Source organism: Xyrauchen texanus, chromosome 48 (assembly GCF_025860055.1).
Source record: "Xyrauchen texanus isolate HMW12.3.18 chromosome 48, RBS_HiC_50CHRs, whole genome shotgun sequence".
NCBI lineage: Eukaryota > Metazoa > Chordata > Actinopteri > Cypriniformes > Catostomidae > Xyrauchen > Xyrauchen texanus.
This window is the reverse complement of record NC_068323.1, coordinates 3,505,434-3,521,871: the sequence shown is the minus strand read 5'-3', so window position 1 is coordinate 3,521,871 and position 16,438 is coordinate 3,505,434. Positions and strand designations below refer to the sequence as shown.

The window sequence follows — 16,438 nt, the reverse complement described above, 5'->3', positions numbered from 1 at the left end:
AATCAATTTTCATTCTGTTCCAGTTTTTTATTGAATCCATTCAATAACAATTCTGAAAATCTGTAATCTCAAAAGACTAACTTCTCTTTTCAAAATGAAAAGAATCTGCTTATTACAAGAAAATAAAAATAAATAAAAGCAAGCTGTCTTTATAAAATATTCACATACAAGTGTTATACTTAAAAAATAATAACGGTCTTCTTTTGCTTCGTGTGCCTCCTTTTAATTGCACAAGATCAAAAAAAAAAAAAAAACAGTATTATGTACATAAATATATGTACTGCAACAGCCAAACAACAGTGCAACATTATGGAGAAAACATAAGTCCTGGCTCTTGGTCCTGACCTCAAGTTACAGCGTTCCTGAAAGGAGTTTATTTTTCAGGACCTGGACCTTGTTTGACAGCTTGTATGCATCTAGCTCCATAAAAATCTTTTTAAATACTTCAAAAGTGTACCTCAGGTCTTGTGGGTAAGCCAAGTTTAAAGTGAAAATTAGACCAAGCATCACAGAACAAGCATTTGCCACATTGTTCAGGTCTTCAAGTATTTGGACGCCTTCAATGATAATGCCAACATCTTCGTAAGGGTCTTTGTAGCATCTGCCCCTTCATGTACGACGACATAAATGCCTAGGGTGGTGTTTCGCATTGAAGTTTGGCCTTCATCATGTTCAACGTCCTAAAAAAGTAAAATACAAATAGAAACATTTAATAACAGATCAGGGGTGAAAGTGGGGGTTGGTTTTTAAGAAACATACAATAGGTTTTAAAAAATAATAAGTAAATAAGTAAATAACTTACCAAGTACTCCTTCATAAGGTTTGAGGGGTCTTCGTTCATGTAAACAGTAAGGGCTTTCAAGATGCATTCACGTTTTTTTCGATGGTGTCATTCTGAAAAAGTTGAAATGAGCATTAGTTAGCACTTTGCTTTTTAGACTTGTTACTGTACCTCTAACATTTTATGTAGCATTATACAGATTATCCCACTGTGTTGTTTTCATTCAAGTCAAGATTGTCATTCTTGTGATTACATGAAGGAACAGAAAAACTGAGAAAGATTAAATCCAGAAAAACTGCGTCAACATTTCCAAGACACCTGAAGAAACCTTCCTGCAAAGCTACCTGAAAAACTATGAGCAAGTGTACCTGCACAAAAGCTTTTTTAAACGCAAAGGCTGGTCACACAGAGTATTGATTTTATGTAGTTAATAGAAGTAAATAAAATCTATTTATGGCATTGTGTTTTAAAGCAGTACAAAAAGTACTTTAGCTTCGCAGGAAGGTTTCTTCAGGTGTCTTGGAGATGTTGACGCAGTTCTTCTGGATTTAATCTTTCTCAGTTTTTCTGTTTCTTCATGTAATCACAGACAGACTTGTATCAGAATCAGAATCAGAATCAGCTTTATTGCCAAGTATGCTTACACATACAAAGAATTTGTCTTGGTGACAGGAGCTTCCAGTCAACAACAATACAAACAATACCAAAAAAACAGCAGCAAGACATAGGTAATAAAAACAAAAAAGAGCACAAAATAAATAATTATACATATACGTACATACACTCACCGTCATACATACCCACATACACACACGTAGTGCAAATCTAATACAATCTGTATATAAAGAACAAAAAACAGTATATTATGTACAGAGCAATGTAAGTAATGGCAGTTAATATAAATTAAAATTAAACTGTGTATTGCACATAATTATTGCTCAATGGGGCAATTTAATTGTTCATTAGATGGATGGCCTGAGGGAAAAAACTGTTCCTGTGTCTGACGGTTCTGGTGCTCAGAGCTCTGAAGCGCCGGCCAGAAGGCAACAGTTCAAAAAGGTAGTGGGCAGGGTGAGTGGGGTGCAGAGTGATTTTACCAGCCTTTTTCCTCACTCTGGAAGTGTATAGTTCTTGAAGGGGGGGCAGGGGGCAACCAATAATCCTCTCAGCAGACCGAACTGTCCTTTGTAGTCTTCTGATGTCTGATTTCATAGCTGCACCAAACCAGACAGTTATTGAAGTGCAGAGGACAGACTCAATGTCTGATGAGTAGAACTGTATCAACAGCACCTGTGGCAGGTTGAACTTCCTCAGCTGGCGAAGGAAGTACAACCTCTGCTGGGCCTTTTTCACAATGGAGTCGATGTGTATCTCCCACTTCAGGTCCTGTGAGATGGTAGTGCCCAGGAACCTGAATGACTCCACTGCTGCCACAGTGCTGTTTAGAATGGTGAGGGGGGACAATGTTGGGGTGTTCCTCCTAAAGTCCACAATCATCTCCACTGTTTTGAGCGTGTTCAGCTCCAGGTTGTTTTGACTGCACCAGAAAGCCGTTCAACCTCCTTTCTATATGCAGACTCATCATCATCTCGGATGAGACCGATGACAGTGGTGTCGTCTGCAAACTTCAGGAGCCTGACAGAGCGGTCCTTGGTGGTGCAGTCATTGGTGTACAGGGAGAAGAGAAGTGGGGAGAGCACACATCCCTGGGGGGCACCAGTGCTGATGGTACAGGTGGTGGAAGAGAATTTTCCCTGCCTCACAAGCTGCTGCCTGTCCGTCAGAAAGCTGGTAATCCACTGACAGGTAGAGGTGGGAACAGGGAGTTGGTTTAACTTAGTCCGGAGTATATCTGGTATGATTGTGTTGAAAGCCGAGCTGAAGTCCACAAAAAGGATCCTTACGTATGTCCCCGGTCTGTCCAGATGTTGCAGGATATGATGCAAACCCATGTTGACTGCATCATCCACAGACCTTTTTGCTCGATAAGCAAATTGAAGGGGGTCCAGAAAGGGTCCAGTGATGTCCTTCAGGTGGGCCAACACCAGTCTCTCAAATGACTTCATGACCACAGATGTCAGGGCGACAGGTCTGTAGTCATTAAGTCCTGTGATTTTTGGTTTCTTAGGGACGGGGATAATAACTGAGCGTTTGAAGCAGCATGGGACTTCACACTGCTCCAGTGATCTATTGAAGATCTGAGTGAAGATGGGGGCCAGTTGGTTAGCACAGGAACGAAGGCAAGCTGGTGAGATGCCATCTGGTCCTGGAGCCTTCCTTGTCCTTTGCTTCCGAAAGACGCGGCACACATCGTCCTCACAAATCTTGAGTGCAGGTAGTGTAGCAGGAGGGGGAGGAGGGGTTGCAGGAGGTGTTAATGGTTGTGTGAAATGAAGGTCCGAGTGCATGTGGGGTGTGAAATCGGGCCTTTCAAATCTGCAGTAAAACACATTCAGGTCAGTCAGCCAGTCGTTGGTCCGCCACAGGGTTGGGGGTAGGAGTCCTGTAATTAGTAAGTTGTTTCAGGCCACTCCACACTGATGCAGGATCGTTAGCTGAAAACTTGCTTTTCAGCTTCTCAGAGTAACTTCTTTTAGCCACTCTGATTTCCTTATTCAGTGTGTTCCTGGCCTGATTATACAAGACTCTATCCCCACCCCTGTAAGCCTCCTCTTTGGCATGACGAAGCTGTCTGAGTTTCCCTGTGAACCATGGTTTATCATTGTTGAATGACAAAAATGTCCTAGTAGGGATGCACATATCCTCACAGAAACTGATGTATGATGTAACAGTATCTGTGAGCTCGTCCAGGTCTGTAGCTGCAGCTTCAAAAACAGTCCAATCAGTGCAGTCAAAGCAGGCTTGTAGTTCCAGCTCTGCTTCAATAGTCCATCTCCTTATAGTCCTTACAACTGGCTTTATTGATTTTAATTTCTGCCTGTAGGTCGGGAGAAGATGAACCAGACAGTGATCAGAGAGTCCCAAAGCTGCATGTGGGACAGAGCGATATGCATCCTTCAGTGTTGTATAGCAGTGATCCAATATATTCCTGTCTCTGGTGGGGCATGTAATGTGCTGTCTGTATTTGGGCAGTTCGCGTGTGAGATTTGTTTTGTTAAAGTCCCCAAGAATAATAATGACTGAGTCCGGGTATTGTTGTTCTGTGTCTGAGATTTGATCAGCCAGCTGTTGCAGCGCTAAGTTCCCAGACGGCGTTTGGAGGAATGTAAACACTCACCAGAATAAACGAAGAAAACTCCCGCGGCGAGTAGAACGGCTTACAGTTAATAAAGAGCGCTTCCAGATTAGGACAGCACATCCTCTTTAGTGTTGTTACATCTGTACACCAACTTTCGTTGATGTAAAAGCATGTTCCACCGCTCTCGTTTTCCCGTTAACTCAGCGATCGCGATCCGCTCTGAACAGCTGGAAGCCCGGCAGATGTAATGCGCCGTCCGGAATGGCTTCACTCAGCCAGGTTTCAGTGAAGCACAGTGCAGCAGAGTTAGAAAAGTCCTTATTAGTATGTGTGAGGAGATGTAGTTCGATCCGTTTTGTTGGGAAGAGAGCGGAGATTCGCGAGATGAATGCTCGGCAGCGCTGTGCGAACGCCAGCGCTGACGGAGTTTAACCAGCGCCAGCTCGTCTCCTACGCCTGCGTCTCGTAGCGCATCTAAACAACACAGCAGCGCCTCCAACTAAAATGTCCAGCAAAACGTCCGAATATTGAAAAACCGGGAAAAGATGATCTGGTATGTGCTGCCGAATGTTCAGCAGTTCGTCCCTGGTAAAACTGATTGGTAAAAGATTGCTAAACACAGGACAAACTAACAAAAACAACAAAAGAATTGAAGAGCTCCACACCGAGGCGGCCATCTGCGGCGCCATGTTATTGTTAGAATAATTGATGATGATGAGATCCAATCTCTGTGTGGATCATACTGGCTATTGTCAGACTCCTTGTGCATATAAAAATGTCACTGGATTATTACAATTAATGGCAAAAGAAATGTTTGGAAATGTAAACCGATATTTCGTACTGACACACTGCAGTAAAAGATTTAAATAACTGGCTTAAAACCATTTTTTTTGGGTGAAAATATTAACATGCCTAAAACTTTTGCACAGTACTGTATATACCAGACTTTAAAGGGATACTTAACCCAAAAATTAACCCCCTCGATAACATGAGGCTATACATAATGACTGAATTTCCATCTTTTGGGTTATATTCTTTTAATCTATTATTAATTATTGTCAGATTTAAATTTACGATGAATTTAGAGAACATACCTGATCCATAACTGACAGGATTTTTGTCATCTTCTGTGTTGCTGTTCCTCCTTTCTTTCTGAAGATTCTGAGGAGCTGGGTTGAGAAATGATCCAGCTGACCCATAAATTTGGACACCAAAGGGATAGTTGTAATCCTACTGAATTCTGCAGATACCTAATACAATTTTGAAAGGAAAAATCATGTTGGCTGATAAACTGACAATGTTTTCGCCTCTTATGTGAATTGAATGTGCTATACACATTTGATTTAAACGAGCAGTCCTTAAACATACAACTTACTGTCTCATGACTGCACAAATGCTTATTTATGTGGAGAAAGTAATCATTTACTGAAGGAATGTCAGTAACATCACAAACATGACAATTTATCTTTGTACTTTCGCTAGAATTTTGCTTTTGAGGTTGTTGCTCACTACCATGTGATCTGCATAAGTGGGACCACAGTGCATTCCAGGTTTTAAAAGCGCAGTGGACAGTAAGAATATGCGCATGGATTTGCTTGTCTGTGGCCATAGTGTCCATGTACCAACCTGAAGTATTTTAAATGCTTTGATCTTGATATGTGAGACGAGCCACAATCTCTGCACAGCCACATGTAGGACTCAGGAACTCCAAACTCTGTGAGAAAAAAAAGATGTAAGTCACCAAAGAATAATAATAATATAAACAACACTGTAACACTTTATAATAACGTTCAGTTATAAGTGACTTATAAGTTATTAGTTAATGATAAACTAATAATTTACAAAACATGTCTATATTCATAAATGATTAAGAAGTGTTGTGCTAACATTTTATGAATGTTTTGTTAAATTAGTTATGTCACTTCTAAGGTTATTAGTTAATGAAGAACTAATAATTTACAAAACATGACTAAACATTCATAAATGACTAATAAGTGATATGCTACAAATTTTTATTGTTTTGTTAATTCAGATATAGGCCTAAGTAATTTATAAATTATTAGTTAATAGGTTCATAAATTATTAATAAGTAGTATGCTATACAGTAAAAACCTATATCCATGATAAATAGTTTACACTTTAAATTAGGCCTAACCACCAAGCTTACATTACTCAGCTAACATCAATGCCATGTTATTCATGTGTCAAATGTGTTTATAGCTGTTATTTGGGTCTTCCAAAGTTTGAGTGTTAACATTTGACATTAAATAAAAATGCTCAACACCATTATTTGAGACAGTTATTAAAACTGATAACATTACTAAAATCTGAAAAAGTGCTTTGCTTTATACAGTAACATTACACACAACAATCCGTTAACACATAAATGGAGAAACTCTTTTTAACTCGCAATTTAATAAGTAATTTGTGTCTTTGTGTGGAGAAATTCACATCAAAGTTCAACAAGTATATAAAGATCGAAACACACGAATGTAACGTTATAGGCCTAACTAACAAAAATGCGAAAACCAAACGAGGAAGGCGGCAACTTCATTAAAATACCATACAAAACACGATATCCGCGATAAACCATCTACTGACTGACAGCCTCTAGCCTATATAAATGCATAAAAAGTAAAATACCTCACCTCTGTGTCCACAACGACAAAACGTTGATTGTGAAATGTTTGGCTGCACAAAATGGCGATGAGGAACTTTGAGTGAGCTGAAGGATCAAAGTTGATCGTTGGATGTGTGCTTTCCATCTGCGCATGTGCAGATATAGCTCCATCTGCTGATCAAAGTGCGGTACTGCAGAAGCAACACAACTGCATTTAAATGGGAAATATCACTTTTTCTAATTTTGTCAACACAACTGTTTTAATTTTAATACACAAACGTAAGAGCATTATTTGATTTAAACATAATTACATTCTTTGGACCAACAACAACCAATTTTCATTTTTTTGAGTGGGGCTTATCAGTATGAATAACGTTAAGGAAATAAGACGCAGAGACATTGACATTGTCTTCAAATTCATTAACCACAGTGAAATGCTCAGATAGATGTGGGATGATGATGATGATTACTTGTATGTATGTTCTATGTACTTTTTTTTTTTTTTTTGCTACATTTAGACTGTAATGACCTTTCAGCCATATTCATCTAGAAACTGCATTAAGACAATACAGAAAACATTGCATTTTGCATTGCATTTGGTGGATGTAATGGTGAATGTGTGGATGTGTATGAGCTGTAATGTGAATCTGGAAGTGACTTGAAATTGGAAAAAAGGCTTGATTGACAAAATAATAAAAACGACAAACCATTTTGTTATTTCCTTCTTTTCCACTATCTTCATACAAGAAAGAATTGACCTTGTAAATGTTTCAGGAAAACATGTAGACATCATAGCTTTCCATCTCCTCTCACATAATTGCCATAGTTAAATTCCATAGCATGCCAATTACATGTGATACCAATTTCACGTGTTCGCATATACATAAGTTATTGCATAATTTTTTTTTTTTAGTTAGTTCTTAGTTATTGCCTTGATAATAGAAAATATGAGCTAGGCATCATGTATGACAGTTGCCAAAGTGAGATATGAGCTACAAAATGACCAGATCCTGCCATGAGCTATATAGGAGACATATCTTGTATGCACATATAGGGCTTATATGTGGATATAAAGAAGCAATACAGGAGACCTATATGGCCTGTATATGCACATGCATCTCAATGTTGCCTATATGTAGCATATATACGCATATATGCAGCATATATATTATCATATATGTGCATATAAACTGCATATAGGTTTCATATATGCGCATATATCCTCATATATGTTCTTTCCATGTGGGGCAAGACATGCTTAAATATGCAAACATTATATTTGATTAGACACATGGCAATTCACCGAATCATCTTGCTCAAACACTTTTGGAGCACCCATGCAGGTGAAAAAGACGTAGACATATACTAAATGTATTAAAAATGTACTTGAGTATGTTTTTAGTAAAATAAACTTTTGCCAGGGTTGATATTGTCCCCACCACCTTTTAAAACATCTCGCGGCACGGATTGTAGGCTACCAATAAAAATAAATAATTGTATGTACTGCAGCCTACTGTACTGTACCATGTACAGGAGTGGGGGATTTGGTGGTGTAAATATATTTATTCTGAAGCAATATTTTCAGATTTGACACGCTTAAATCTTCATATTTGTGATATTTACCCCAGTGTGTTATTTATTTTTATTAAGACAACTTTACGTTATTAAATGTATGTATCATCTTTCATGTCAAATTGTTACATTTGATCAATAAATTCAGTTATAATAATAAGAGGGCTGTTACCCATTACATTAAATAATTCGCACTGCAAAATTACAACTGCAATAAATAATGTTATGAGATTGATGTTTTAAATAAATGTTTGAATATACAAATAAAAAATGCAATGCTTGAACATGAAACTAAACCGCCAATAGGTGGCGGCAAGTGACCGTCTTAATTAGTGAGTCATAATTGAGTCATTCATACAAAAGATTCCTTCAAAACGCTGAATCGTTCAGTAACTGCGCTGCTGTTGGAACTATTTTCGTCGGCGAAATAGAACAAAAACAGTTGATATTGTTTGTGTCTAAAATGTAAATAGCTTAATAATACATATTAACTACGCTACTTGATTAATGAACTATAAATTCAATGTAACATTTTCAATCGTGATATTAATATTTAGCAAAAAAGCTCCCTTTGTTGTTTTATTTATAACATATGATTGTTTAACATAACACAACTAACGTTTGAATTTTTACCTCAGTGCATTTCTTCTGTGAGTTTTGTGTGCTGTTTCACTCATTTGTTTTTATTTCTCCACGAATGTATCTCTAAGCCTCAACGCGACATTGTTACCAGAAATACACCCATTATCAACCGCTGTTTAACGTTACATTGAATATAATAAAATCACAATCATTCTTACGTTTCGGTGCTTCCCTGGTTATTATTTTTTTTGTCACTAAAATTAAGTTACTCGTCCGGTCGGGCAAGTACAATAAAAGTACTTCGACCCCCCTCCCCATCGCGAGCTGCTGCACCACCCCATAATCCCGCTGACAAGAGTGGAAGACTGCAGGCTGCACCGTCTCTGCTAATTGGTAAGTGCGTTATTCAAGTATCATTTAGGAAGTACATTATAAAAGTAAACTGGTGTTGATGTCATGTTAGTCTGTTACATAATTATATAGGCTGAATCGGTGATATTTGCTTATTATTCACCAAAATTGCTGAATTTAATTCACCAAAATCACCCCCTGCTTTTTACCTGACATCTTTGAAAGACAGATGCAATGATTAATGCATCCATGGCCAGGATATAATTATAAAATATGACATGATTTTAAAAGTTATTATTTTAAGCCTATTTGGAGAGAGAGATGTTTATAATGTGACAATATGTCAGTCATCGTGTGATAACGAAAATATAACTAGGCCTACTACTACTTGTTCTAAGCAGGTGTTGTCAGTGAACAGGCTGTAAAACTGTTGTCTAAGTTACAGACACTCATGAAAAACTAATTATCTGGGAAACATTGTCTAACATCAGTCAAGTTGTCATTTTTTGTGTCAAACAAGTTGTTTTTATAACATTAAAACAGGCGATCATGATTTATCTTGAATCTTACCCAGATACAATAGTGCTATTTTCTGATTGGCTATTGTAGGGTAGAGTGAGTACAGTTGAGACACTTTTTTCGTTTTGATTTTTCACACAAACATAGATACTGAAAAGAAGTGAATTTCCACATGACATGCCACATGACATTTCATTAGCTTGTAGACTAAGATATTATCAATCAATAATACCCATGAGTAGTTTATATTTTCCACAATTAGCTCATAAAAATAAGGTGCTTTTTGTCTCAACTTTGTCTCAACTGTACCCATATGTGGTACAGTTGAGACACCCATTTTTAATGATGTAAAGGTAAACTAATCGTTCATTGCAAATATAATAAATATAGACAAATAAATAAAATAACAATTGTGCAACATGTTTGTTTATTCATCCATTTAAATTAATTAATTTTGTTTAAATTGGCTTTATGCACAGCTGCACTACTTCAATTTCAAACATAAAGGACTTCAATGTTGATCTGTTTCTCACCCACACTAACCTGTGGAGAAAGCACATAACTGAACAAGATGGCGCCGTTGTGTGTGGCTTGCCGTCGGACATCTGGTCCAGTCTTTAGTTTGTTTGTCTTGTTTATCTTTTATTTAACACAACGCGCCTCGTCAATATTGGTATATGACAAATTAAGTCAAGTCAAGTCAAGTGGTTTTTATTGTCGTTTCAACCATATACAGTTAGTACAGTACACAGCAAAACGAGACAACGTTCCTCCAGGACCATGGTGCTACATAAAAACAACAAAGGACCAACATAGGACCACATGAGACTACACAACGAAATAAAATACCTATATAAACTACCTATATATACCTATATAAAGTGCACGTGCAAACATGTGCAAAAAGTACAGGACAGTACAACAAATTACTGACAATGAACAGGACAATAGACAGTGCAGCGCCGACCAGTACTCAGTAGTGCAAAAAGATGACAGTTTCTAAAAATGTAAACATAACATACTATGAGATAATGTTCTATGCACATAGCAGTTATTGAGGTAGCAGACAGTTATAAAGTGACAGTAATTAAAGTGCAACTCAGGACACGTGTGTGTCAAACCAGTCTCTGAGTATTGAGGAGTCTGATGGCTTGGGGAAGAAGCTGTTACACAGTCTGGCCGTGAGGGCCCGAATGCTTCGCTACCTCTTGCCAGACGGGAGGAGGGTAAAGAGTTTGTGTGAGGGGTGTGTGGGGTCGTCCACAATGCTGGTTGCTTTGCGGATACAGTGTTTTTTGAAAATGTCTTTGATGGAGGGAAGAGAGACCCCAATGATCTTCTCAGCTGTCCTCACTATCCTCTGCAGGGCTTTGCGGTCCGAAACGGTGCAAGTCCCTTAACTCTGTTAAGTTTGCAAATCAGTGCAAACGATCTGATATACCCAGCTCGAAATGGCTCATCTCATTCATCTCATTTTCTGACGTCAGTACCTGACAACCTGCGCCGCTGGCCATGTTTTCTACCGGTGAGGAGGCGTAGGAGAAAACGCGGAAGACGGGGTGGCTTTGCCGTTAAGCTGAAGCATTTCCTGGCTCAACAACAGCGAGTGCGCGTCCCTCTCTGGGTCTCCATGTGAAGGGTTTGGCCGGCGATTTCTCCATTCGCTGGTGCTCTTTGGATCCAGTGTATGAATGGAATAAGAATACTTCAGTGATCACGGCTGTGACTGTTCAGTTACCTGTCTACGGCTCGCCCCGTTTACACCGCGCTGGAGTGTGTTTGAGTAATCTTCGACGGTTTTTCTCGGATTCGGCTGGGCGCGACTGAAAATCTGCCTGGTCTAAGGATGGCGTTGTTAAATGCCAGATCAGTGGTAAATAAGACTGCTATTATTAATGACTTCTTCTCTTCGCGGGAACTTGATTTTTTATTCATTACTGAAAGTTGGCTTACTAATGGGCAGAGGCGAACCAACATTGAGTGGGGGCCCCAGGCAAAATTAATCAATGAGGCCCTTCTAAAATATTTTTTTGTAAATATATCTTTGTTACCTAGAGATATAATTATACAACATACAAAAAGTAGTCAAAACACATCTAACAGAACATAAATTGTTTATTGTTTACAACATTAAAGTACTTAAATGATATGTTGGCTTTAATTAACTTTTTTATGTCAACAGGTTCCATAAATTAACTTATAATTTTTTGAGTGTACATAAATCTTCATATTAATAATGTATTGTCACCTTAAAAACGCTACTTACGAGCCTTAGCTACGGCAAATGCTGTCACTATGTCCTCCATATCCAAAGACCTTCGTGTGTTCCGTTCAATGGAAATTAGTGCCAGTGCTGAGAGCCTCTTTTGGTTCATTGTTGACCTGAGGTATGATTTAATCAGCTTTAAAGCTGAAAAACTTCTCTCACCAGAGGCAACGGTGACAGGAAGACTTAGAAGCAGACGAAGAGCAATGCTCAAGTTTCCATACATATCTAGAAGTTGCTCTGTTAATACCGTCTAACACTTTACATGCTGTTGCTAAGTGCAACCCCCTAGCTAAACAGTTTTTCAGTAACATATTAACGTTACTTGTAATTAATCTTAAGTGAAACTAAACTGAAATTAACAACGTGGATTGTGTGATTTGTTTTGTACATTTCTTAAAATAGCTACCATTACTTAACAGTCACCTCTGATAACAGATCACTCGAGATAACTTACATGTATTTTATGTAAAGGTTCTTTAAAAGCGATATGTAACGTTACTACTGTGAAAAATAAATGTGAATTGAACGACGAAACGATTTGTTTGTCATTAATTATCCTTAACGTAAATGTTAAGTCAATTAAGTTAATCATCATCATCTCATTCTCCATCACTTACCGCAGTCATGTTTTCTCTTTTCCCCATCATCTTGTTTTTTTTCCGCTTCTGGCTGCCAGATGGATATGTCCTCTTCATTTTTAATACACGAATTCATGCATTTTCGGGTACTGACAGTAAAAGAAAGACAGAAACGCGAGTAAGCGTTGCGACAGTTTGAAAAAGGCGCCAGAAGCAGCAAAAGCATACGCAGCCTTGCGAGAGAGGGGGGCCCACTAAGGGGGATGCGGAGGTGTTGCGGCGTCACTGCGTGTTATATTAATATGAACATTTCTGATTGTTTAAATGATCGGCCCTCGGGGGCCCCCTCAAAATGCGGGGCCCCAGGCAATTGCCTGCCTTGCCTGCCCTATTGCAGCGCCTCTGCTAATGGGGACCAAAGTCCGTTTTCTGATCTTTTACCTCAAAATTGTTCGTTTTGTAATTCTCCTCGTAAAACGGGCCGCGGTGGAGGACTGGTCTCTGTTTTTAAAGAAAATTTTTCTTGTTGCCAAATTATGTTTTATGACTTCCGGAGTTTCGAGCTGCAGTTGTTTACATTTGATCTGAATGGTCCACTCCTGGTTGCTCTGATATACCGCCCTCCTAAGCACAATATAAATTTTTTAAATGAGTTTGCTGACTTTTTGGGGAATTTCTACCTAAATATGAGAAAGTGTTAATTCTTGGTGATTTTAACATTCATGTGTGTTGCGCAACGGACTCATTATCTAAAGAATTTTCTACTTTGATAAATGCATTTGATCTCGAACAATATGTGAAAATCCCGACTCATCAGCTGGGACATACTCTTGACCTTGTGCTTTCATATGGCATTTCTCTTTTTGAGCTTGAGGTCATTGAAAATGGGTTTTCTGACCATAAATCTGTTATGTTTTCTGTTCCATGGGTACCAAATTATGCTAAAGCTACTAAATGTGTCCATAAATCTAGAAAAATTACTTCATCTACTAGTAAATCCTTTTCATTAGCTTTCTGTGATGCTATTCAATCAGTAGATGTAAGTCAGTATGTTTTGAGTCCAGAGGAGCTCCTATTTAGACTCAACTCCACTGCTTTGAATGTCTTGGATTCAGTTGCTCCTGTAAAGACTTTAAAACTCAAACCTAGATCTGAGCCCTGGATTGACGATAACGTACGCTCTTCGAGGCAGATCTGTAGACGAGCGGAGCGCAAGTGGAAAAAGGATCGGCTCCAGATTTCGTTTGAATTATTAAGAGAATCATTATCCAATTTCCAGAAGGCAGTGAAAATAGCAAAATCCAGGTATTTTGAGGATCTTATTAAAAATAACTACCATAGGCCCAAAACTCTTTTTACTGTTTTCAACACTGTTGTTAACCCAAACGTCTCTGAGTACCCTGCTGTGTCAAAAACAATGTGTGAGGATTTTCTGAGCTTTTTTGTTAATAAGATTAATGCTATCAGATTGGGGATATCTCGCCCTGCTTCTGATCCGTCCATCCCCTCTGTTTGTTTTGCAGAGTTCAGTCAATTTGAACCTATTTCTTTTTACATCTTCAAGAATTAGTATGCCAGCTTAAGCCGTCAGGCTCTTCCATTGATGTCATGCCTCCATATTTCCTGAAACAAGTTTTTGATGCAGTGGGTCCATACCTTGTGACTATGATTAACCGATGTTTTGAAACTGGTTCTGTACCTGATGTGTTAAAACATGCTACAGTACATCCTTTGCTTAAGAGACAGAATCTAAACCCTACTGTTTTAGATAATTATAGGCCAATTTCTAATTTGTCTTTTATTTCAAAGATCCTCGAGAAAATAGTTCTTCAACAATTGCAGAGTTTTTTAGATGAAAATGAGATATTTGAGGTCTTTCAATCAGGTTTTAGAAAATACCATTCTACAGAGACAGCACTCTTGAAGTTCTTAAATGATATTCTACTTACTGGTGACTCTGGAGACTGTGCTGTGCTTGTGCTCCTAGATTTGAGTGCTGCGTTTGACACTGTTGACCATGCTGTCCTTCTTACTCGCTTGGAGCACTGCGCAGGCATAAAAGGAAGTGCTCTTGAATGGTTTAAATCATATCTTTCAAATAGAAGTTTTAATGTTATCATGGGTGAACATTCATCTAAGGCAGCTTCTCTATTATGTGGTGTTCCTCAGGGTTCCATCTTAGCTCCGATTCTTTTTTTCTCTGTATATGCTACCATTGGGTTCTATTTTTAGGAAACATGGTCTGTCATTTCATTGCTATGCAGATGATACTCAAATCTATCTGCCCTTAAAGAAGAGTTCTAATGGTCTGGATGCACTTTTGACCTGTTTGGCTGATGTGAGGGCCTGGTTGTCTTTAAATTTTCTTAACTTTAATCAGAGTAAAACTGAGATAATAGTGTTTGGTCCTTCAGACTCTGTTAGTCCACCGAAAATTAATTTTGGTGAGTTATCCTCGTCTGTGAAGCCTTGGGTTAAAAATCTAGGGGTTGTTTTCGATGATGGGCTGAAATTTGACAAACATATTAATACAGTGGTCAAATCATGTTTCTTTCAGCTTCGACTTCTAGCTAAAGTAAAACCTATTTTGTCAAGAAAAAATTTTGAACAATTAATTCATGCTTTTATTATTTCGAGATTGGATTACTGTAACTCACTATACTTTGGGATTAGCCAGTCAGCTTTTTCACGGTTACAGAGAGTTCAAAATGCAGCTGCAAGACTTTTAACCAGGACTAAAAAACGAGACCACATTACGCCTGTTTTGCGTTCTCTTCACTGGTTGCCCGTGCGTTACCGAGTGAATTTTAAAATTCTTCTTTTGGTGTTTAAATCATTAAACGGTCTGGCCCCTTCTTACCTCTCGGAATTACTAACTGAATATCGTCCAGTTCTGTCTCTCCGGTCTTCTAACCAGAGATTGTTGTGTGTTCCAAAGTCGAAGTTGAGGCGCAGGGGTGAACGGGCTTTTTCAGTAGCTGCGCCCAGACTGTGGAATGCACTACCCTTGTGTATTCGCTCTGCATCATCGTTGTTTGTTTATAAATCTAAGCTAAAAACGCATCTTTTTGAACTGGCTTATATTCAATGAGGAAGTGTATTGTACTTTTTTTAAACTGTTTTTTTATTACAGTTTTTAATTTTATTATTGTTTTATTGTATTGTATTGTCTTATGTCTACTATAGTATGTGCAGCACATTGGGCAACCTCGGTTGGGATTAATGGTGCTATATAAATAAAATTGACAAATTGACTTCCTGATCTTCAGCCAGCTCCTTTGTTTCCTGTCTGCCATTATTGGACAAACTGATTAATCCAGGTGTGCCTGACCTCAGTAGTCACAACAACAATAATCAGACACACCTGGATTAATCAGTTTTTCCAATAATGGCAGACAGGAAACAAAGGAGCTGGCTGAAGTTCAGGAAGTAGTGCAGCTGTGCATAAAGCCAATTAGCACTGGTTAAAATTTATAAAACAGAAACAATATATGTTATATATTATTTAATAATACAGTTTATTTATCACAAATATCAAATTTTAATTTAATTTGCGGCTTATGCTGGCTAATTACGACGTTTAACCTTGTTTTTTCACTGTGTTCACATATTAGATGGAGAAATAATTACAGAGGGATTTATGGATATCTGCTTTTGTTATCCTGTAAATCAGAATATACTGTCTATGAATATGTTGCCCATACCTCTCTATCATTTATCAATCTTTTACTTCTCACTAATTTAGACTTTTGTTTCCACAGGTGGGAATGCTGTCCTCCATTGGTTGAAGAGATACCAAAAACATCATAACCAACCATGGCCATTATGGCTCGTAAGTATTATATATAGATGCCTTTCACTTTACCTAATCACCACTCTCGCATTCATTACTCACTACTCTATGAAGGTAAAAAAGTATCAACACCCTAGAGCACGTAGATGTGAATTTGAGAACTTGTACAAGAAA

At 38.2% G+C, this 16,438-nt stretch overlaps 1 protein-coding gene and 1 long non-coding RNA gene across 2 annotated transcripts in view; both read right to left on the bottom strand.

The window, feature by feature from the left end:
• The window catches only part of LOC127639469 (uncharacterized), an 808,968-nt gene that overhangs the window by 268,455 nt on the left and 524,075 nt on the right, over positions 1-16,438 (bottom strand). The window lies entirely within an intron of this gene.
• LOC127639753 (uncharacterized) lies at positions 68-6,693 on the bottom strand. Its single transcript, XR_007970017.1, has 5 exons — positions 6,629-6,693; positions 5,607-5,694; positions 5,075-5,230; positions 803-894; positions 68-680 (listed from the first exon to the last, which is right to left on the bottom strand). It is a non-coding gene; the product is annotated as an uncharacterized LOC127639753 (long non-coding RNA).